The sequence below is a fragment of the Macaca nemestrina genome, chromosome 20 (genome assembly GCF_043159975.1).
Source record: "Macaca nemestrina isolate mMacNem1 chromosome 20, mMacNem.hap1, whole genome shotgun sequence".
Classification (NCBI taxonomy): Eukaryota; Metazoa; Chordata; class Mammalia; order Primates; family Cercopithecidae; genus Macaca; species Macaca nemestrina.
In genome coordinates, this window is record NC_092144.1 from 54,153,260 (window position 1) to 54,161,189 (window position 7,930).

Here is a 7,930-nt window from a genome sequence, read left to right on the forward strand (position 1 = left end):
GCTATACTATTCACTTTTCTCCTAGGTAGAAACTAAATATTTTTCTAACTTTATTATGGAAGGGTAAAAAACAAAAAATAGAAGTTGACTACATAGGAGTAGATGTAAACATTTGAACAATGTTCCATTTGGGCTGAGACAGGGGACCAGCAGGGTGTGATTCCAAGACCAGATAAGAAACCTGCTGAAACTGGCAAGTGATAGAAAGCAACCTGTAAGTTCTCTTTGCCAGCTATCCGTATAAGACACTCCCACCAGCGCCATGACAGTTTATAAACGCTAGCTGTGGCCTGACCACTTTGGGCATATGTTCTCAGGGTCCTCTGAGGGCTATGTCCTGGGCCATGGACACTTGCGTTTGGCTCAAAATAATCTCTTCAGATATTTTACAAAGTTTCAGTCTTTCCATTGACAGAAGCTTTACTGTTACTGAAGTCAGCCTCCCTAAAAATTTGGAGGGTGGGGTTTTTAAAAGATAGTTTGGTGGTCAGGGGGCTAGGGAATGGGTGCTGCTGATTGGTTGGGGATGCAATTGGTTGGGGATGCAATCACAGGGATGTGGACCTCTTCTGGGTGGATGCCACATGACTGGTAGAGTCAAGAATTGTGGGTCTGGGTGGGGTCATCTGGTCATCAAAAATGCAAAAGCCTGAAAAGATATAGCAAAAGGCCAGTCTTAGGTTCTGCAATAGCGATGTTATTTATAAGGATAACTGGGGAAGTTGCAAATTTGTGACCTCCAGAATAATGATTGCTAATCATTTATCCCTACATCTTAGCAGAATTCAGGCCTCTCTCATAATCCTAAACTTGTGGCCTTTTATTAGTGCACGTGTGAGCAAAGGCTGCTCCTTTCCCAAATAATGCAAATCTAAAGACAACTACCCTGAACATGTTTATCCTATAAGTGTGTCTATATGAGATTTAAATATGTTACTTAAATTCAGATTCGAGAAAATAACCTTACTTAATCTTTGGATGTCATTGGACATTTGACAAACTCAATTTCCTCTAACATTATTACTACTAGAGGTAGTGGTACTGCTAATATCTTAAAATCCACTTTATTAAGTATAGTTTATCTTAAAACATACCCATTTTAAATAATAAAGTTCAATACATTCAATGAACGTGTACATTTGTGTAAAGCCACCACACTCAAGATATAGATATTTGCATCACACACCAAAAAGTTCTTGTTTGCCCTGCTATGATTGTTCTGTCATGTCCCCAGCCCCAAGCATTAATCTGCTTTCTGTTATGAAAAATTAGTTGTTTTCCTGCCAAAGAATCTCATGCAAATGAAATCACACAACATGTACTCTGATGTGTCAAGCTTTTTTGACACAGCATATTTTTTTTTTTTTTTTTTTGAGTTGGCCTCTCACTCTGTCACCCAGGCTGGAGTGCAATGGCACGATCTCGGCTCACTGCAAGCTCTGCCTCCCGGGTTCACGCCATTCTCCTGCCTCAGCTTCCCAAGTAATTGGGACTACAGGCGCCCTCTATCACATCTGGCTATTTTTTTGGTTTTTTTTGTATTTTTAGTAGAGACGGGGTTTCACAGTGTTAGCTAGGATGGTCTCAATCTCCTGACCTTGTGATCTGCCCTCCTCAGCTTCCCAAAGTGCTGGGATTACAGGCGTGAGCCACTGCACCCAGCCGACACAGCATGTTTTTGAAATTCATTCGGGTTGTACTACTTGTTCTTACTGTTGAGTACTCTTCAATGATATGGATATGTCACAACTTATTAATCCATTTATTTCTTGATAAACATTTGGAATGCTTTCAATTTTTTGCTATTATGAGCAAAGCTGACGTGGACATTTCACAACAAGGAAATTCCCCTTTCATTCCTCCAAGATTTTCTTTCTCGGCTCAAGGTTTACTCTTTCAACAATACTGTAATAATTGGACACGTTTAGTCTTCCAGGAGTTTTGCCTGTGGACTATTTTGTCTGTGGACTATTTTACCTACAGAACGTAGCAGAGGGTAATTCAGGATCTCAGGGTAGGAATTCACATTACCACTCCTGAAGTCGGGAACGTGAACTTTGCTATTCAGGGGGATGTTGGAGACGGTAGTCCAAGAGCGCGGAGGGGTCTTAAACATATCCACCCAAGACGGCGAGACAGTGGGAGGGGCTCTCCCTTGGCTTTCCAGGAAGTTTCCACAAGTTCCCCGGCGTCCGGGGCACTTCCGCTCAGGTGGCTAGGGCAGGGGAGTTCTGGGAAGTGTAGTGCGCACACTACTTGAAGTCTTATGAACTTCCACTCCTGGAGGGGAGGTTGCAGCCAATTTTTCCCTTATTGTGGTGTGTTGGTACAGCTTTTTCTACTCTTCCGAGGTTTTCCGGTAGGGCACAGCCATCAATTTAGGGGAAAAGAGTCAGGGGCCTTGGGAGGCGTTCCCCTTAACTGAACCTCTGAGTGTTTGGGTCGAGGCAAGGTCGTCCATTCCCTGGTGTTAGGGCCTCCCGCGTGTGTTGCTTAAACTCTGTTCCTCTGACTTTTTCAATTCTCCTACCATCTACTCAGAGTGTTTTCACTTCTCCGTGGCCCTAGGAACTGTCTCCTTGTTATATTTGAGCTCTGGGATATTGCTGGTGATAATCTCAGTACTGTATATTTGTTTTTGGTTTTCTGTGAGGAGGAGTGAAACCGCATAGTGGGATGATAGTAGTGCCTTCCTAATAAGGTGGTTTGAGAATTAAAAGAGAAAGTACAAAAATTTTTTTTTTTTTCCTAAAGCAGTCCTTGGGATGTGGTAAGTGGTTGTCTCTTTAATTTCCTGGGAACTGCTTAGTTTCCTGAACTCTGTGAACGTGACATTGCGTCAGAGGTCCATGTGTATGTGACTTGGCCTTTCTCTTTGATTCCTGTAGAGAGCGGAACAGTGTCTGACCCTTTTTTTTTTTTTTTTAATGAAGAGAGTTGCTCCCCGCATTGTTTGGGGGAGTAAGACGAAATGGGGGAGTAGAGATGGGAGAATATTTCTGTGTTTTCTCAAGAACAGAAGTCACTGTATTTCCCTGCTTTTTTTTTCTTTTCCTGGCCTAGCTTCCCACAAGGGCTGCATTTCTTTTTCTACCATTGTCACTGAATGGTTCTGTTTGATAATTGTTAATGTTCTAGAAATTATGATGAGATGAAAACACCAAGGACTAGCCACTGCTAGCTATCAGATGTTGTGGGCTTTTTTTCCCCTCCACACTTTTATCATATCTATATCTTTATTTTTCCCCAAAGCATTGGAAATTAAGCCATAGAGATGGCATTTCCTTAGCCCTTAAAATTTAAGTATATTTTCTAAGAACAAGAACATTCTCTTTCATAATCAGTTTCATGATCAAAATCAGAAAATGGGTTATATTGATAACATGTTATTTAACCTAAACTCCATGTTTAAATTTATTGTTTTTAATTTAATGTCCTTGTAATTGATTTTCCTCCAGTTTAGCCCACTTTTATGAATCGTTTTTAACTGTCACGTTTCTCCTGTCACCATTAATCTGGCATGACTCTTCAGCTTTCTCTTTTTGCTCATAGTGTTTTTGATACTATTTTAATGTATGGATATGCTGCATTTTCTATATCAATAGTAATCAAAAGTAATACTATTTTTAATAGCCACACATAAAATCAAATACCTAGGAATCAACCAAAAAAGTTAAAGTTATCTATAATAAAAACTATAAAACACAGATTTAAAAAATTGAAGGGGACACCAAAAAATGGAAAACTGTCCCATGTTTATGGATTTGAAGAATCAGTAATGTTAAAATGTCTATACTACCCAAGCAATCTACAGATTCAGTGCAATCTCTATTAAAATACCAATGACATTCTTCATAGAAATTAAAAAGCCTCAAATTGATATGGAACCACAAAAAAATCCCAGAATAATCAAGGCTATCCTGACCAAAAAGAACAAAACCAACTTCCAATTATACTACAGAGCTATAATAACCGAAACAGCTTAGTACTGGCATAAAAACAGACACAGAGACCAATGGAACAGAACAGAGAACACAGAAACAAATCCACACACCTATGGATAACTAATTTTTGACAAATGTGCCAAGAACACATATGAGGAAAAGACAATCTCTTCAAGAAATGATGCTGGAAAAACTGGATATCCATATGCAGAAGAATGAAACTAGACCTCTATCTCTTACCACATAAAAAGCAAATCGGAATGGATTAAAAACTTAAATCTAAGATCTCAATCTATGAAACTAATAAAAGAAAACTTTGGGCTGGGCGCAGTGGCTCACGCCTGTAATCCTAGCACTTTGTGAAGCTCAGACGGGTGGATCACAGGGTCAGGAGGTCAAGACCATCCTGGCTAACTTGGTGAAGCCCCATCTCTACTAAAAATACAAAAAATTAGCCGGGTGTGGTGGCGGGCACCTGTAGTCCCAGCTACTTGGGAGGAGGCAGGATAATGGTGTCTGAGGCAGGAGAATGGTGTGAACCCAGGAGGCGGAGCTTGCAGTTAGCCAAGATCACGCCATTACACTCCAGCCTGGGCGACAGAGCAAGACTCCAACTCAAAAAAAAAAAAAAAAGAAAAGAAACTGGGGAAAATCTGCAGAATATTGATCTGAGCAAACATTTCTTGATCTGTACAGTGCAAGCATAGGCAACCAAAGCAAAAATGAACTGATGGCATCACATCAAGTTAAAAAGTTTCTGGAAAACAAAGGATACAATCAACAAAGTGAAGAGGTAATGCACAAATGGGAGAAAATGCAAACTACCCATCTGACAAGGGATTAATAACCAGCATATATAAAGAGCTCAACTCTACAGAAAAAAATCTAATGATCTGATCAAAAATGGGCAAAAGATCTGAATAAACATTGCTCAAAAGAAAACACACAAATGGCAAGCAAGCATATGAAAAGATGGTCAGCATTATTGATCATCAGAGAAATGCAAATCAAAACTACCATGAGATATCATCTCACCGCAGTTAAAATGGCTTTTACACAAAAGACAGGCAATATAAAATGCTGGTGAGGATGTGGAGAACAAAAGAGCAAAAGGTATAAAACTCTTAGAAGAACCCATAAGAGTTGCCGAGACCAGCTTGGTTGGGGAGAACCTAACCCAGCGGTGCTGAAGGAATTAAAGACACACACACAGAAATATGGAGGTATGGAGTGGGAAATCAGGGGTCTCACAGCCTTCAGAGCTGAGAGCCTCGAACAGAGGCTCGAACCCACGTATTTATTGACAGCAAACCAGTGATAAGCATTATTTCTATAGATTATAGATTAACTAAAAGTATTCTTTACGGGAAACAAAGGAATGGGCCGAAATAAAGGGATGGGCTCTGGCTAGTTATCTGCAGCAGGAGCATGTGCTTAAGGCACAGATATCTTATGCTATTGTTTGTGGTTTAAGACCACCTTTAAGTGGTCTTAAATACCTGGGTGGGCCAGGTATTCCTTGCCCTCATTCTGGTAAACCCACAACCTTCCAGCGTGGGCATCATGGCCATCATGAACATGTCACAGTGCTGCAGAAATTTTGTTTATGGACCGTTTTGGGGCCAGTTTATGCCAGATTTTAGGGGCCTGTTCCCAACAGAGTAAATCTTGATTTTTTTGGCAATAAAATTTTAGATAGAACTATAAGCACAAGCAATAAAAGAAATACATAAATTTGACTTCAGTAAAATTAAAAACTGTACCCATAAAAGAACATTGTTAAGTGAAAAGACCATACAGTATGATGTTTAGTATTCAGGATATATTAAAGAAAACTTTTATGCTCAACAACAAAAATATAAACCAGCCAATTAAAAAATGCAGAAAACACGTGAATAAACATTCAGATATACAAACAACCAACAAGCATATGAAAAGACGCTCAACATTGGCCGGGCGCGGTGGCTCACACCTGTAATCCTAGCACTTTGGGAGGCCGAGGCGGGTGGATCACGAGGTCAGGAGATGGAGACCATCCTGGCTAACACGGTGAAACCCCGTCTCTGCTAAAAATACAAAAAATTAGCTGGGTGTGGTGGTGGGCTCCTATAGTCCCAGTTACTTGGGAGGCTGAGGCAGAACAGCGGGAACCCAGAGGCAGAGCTTGCAGTGAGCGGAGCTTGTGCCATTGCACTCCAGCTTGGGTGACAGACCGAGACTCCATCTTAAAAAAAAAAAAAAAAAGATGCTCAACATCATTAATCACTAGAGAATGCAAATCAAAATAACACTGTGTTATCACTTCACAAGTACTATGATGTCTATCATTTGAAAATGGAAAATAAATATGGGCGAGGATGTGAAGAAATTCTCACATATTGATGGTTGGAACATATGGTGTGGCAATTGCAGTGGCAAACGGTTTTGTGGTTGCTCAAAAAGTTTAACATAGAATTATATCCCACTTTACTAATTCCACATCTAGGAATATATACAAAAGAATTGAAGGCAGGTAGCGTAATAAATATTTGTACATCAATGTTCATAGTAACATTATACACAACCCAAATGTACATCAATGAACAATAAACAAAACGTGGTATAAAACATAACAATATTATTTATCTTTAAAAATAAATTACCGATACATGCTATGATGTAGATGAACCTTTAAAATATGCTACTAAAGCAAAGTCAGACACAAAAGGTTACATATTGTGTGATTCCATTTATATGAAATATCCAAAATAGGTAATTCAGTAAGATGGAAAGATTGGTGGTAGCCAGTTGAGGCTTAGGGGCAATGGCAATGACCTGCTTACTGGGTATGGGGTTTTCTTTGGGGAGATGAAGATGTTTTAAACCTTAAGAGGTGTTGTTTTCACAGTGTTGTGAATGTACCAAATGTTACAGCCATTGAACTGTCCATTTTTAAATGGTTTGTTTTATGAATTACATCTCAATAAAAATATTTTAAAAATTATAGATTACATTAAACTATTTTTTTGTGGCAAAAAAAGCCATAAAACCAAAAGAAAAAATAGAGGGGCCGGGCATGGTGGCTCACGCCTGTAATCCCAGCACTTTGGGAGGCTGAGGCGGGCGGATCACGAGATCAAGAGATCGAGACCATCCTGGCTAACACCGTGAAACACCGTCTCTACTAAAAATACAAAAAATTAGCCTAGTATGGTGGTGGGCGCCTGTAGTCCCAGCTACTCGGGAGGCAGAGGCAGGAGAATGGCGTGAACCCGGGAGGCGGAGCTTGCAGTGAGCCAACATCTGCGCCACTGCATTCCAGCCTGGGCGACAGAGTCAGACTCCACCTCAAAAAATAAATAAATAAATAAATAAATAAATAAATAAATAAATAGAAAAGATTTGCAAGAAAAATAATTATTTTACAAATGTATAAACAATATTTAAATAGTGAGGGAAAAGGCCAAAAAGCCATTAGTACAGTAGGCAAAAGGTTTGAACAATTTACCAAATAATAATAATGGCCTTTGGAAATATGAAAAGATGTTCTATTTGATTTACAATACAGGAAATGTAAATTAAAATTACATTGGCATACTATCAGTTTTCATCTCACATCATCAGGTTATACTAAATATTTTCCTCCTTTCAGTTCTCTACGATCCTCAAGCAGTAATTTCTTGTTAGTTCCTTGAAGATTTATCTCCACATTTGTTCACTCTCCAGTAATACTTCTGCAATAATTGGGGATATTTCGATCAGGAAATCATTATGTAATATTTTTGCTCGAAGACTCAAGAGAAGCGTAAGGACGACACTCAGTGCAGGAGTCCATATTACCACACAGGCGTTCGGGATGAGGGATTCCCTTCTCTGGGGACTTGGAAGAAGTGTGGTCAAGAAGCTCTGTAGAGTTGCAACACTTACCCCTGGAAGGTAAAACTGTGAACGTTTACTCCTTGGGCATTCTGGGAAGTGTCCAAACGGTAGGTGGAGTTGCGGGCACT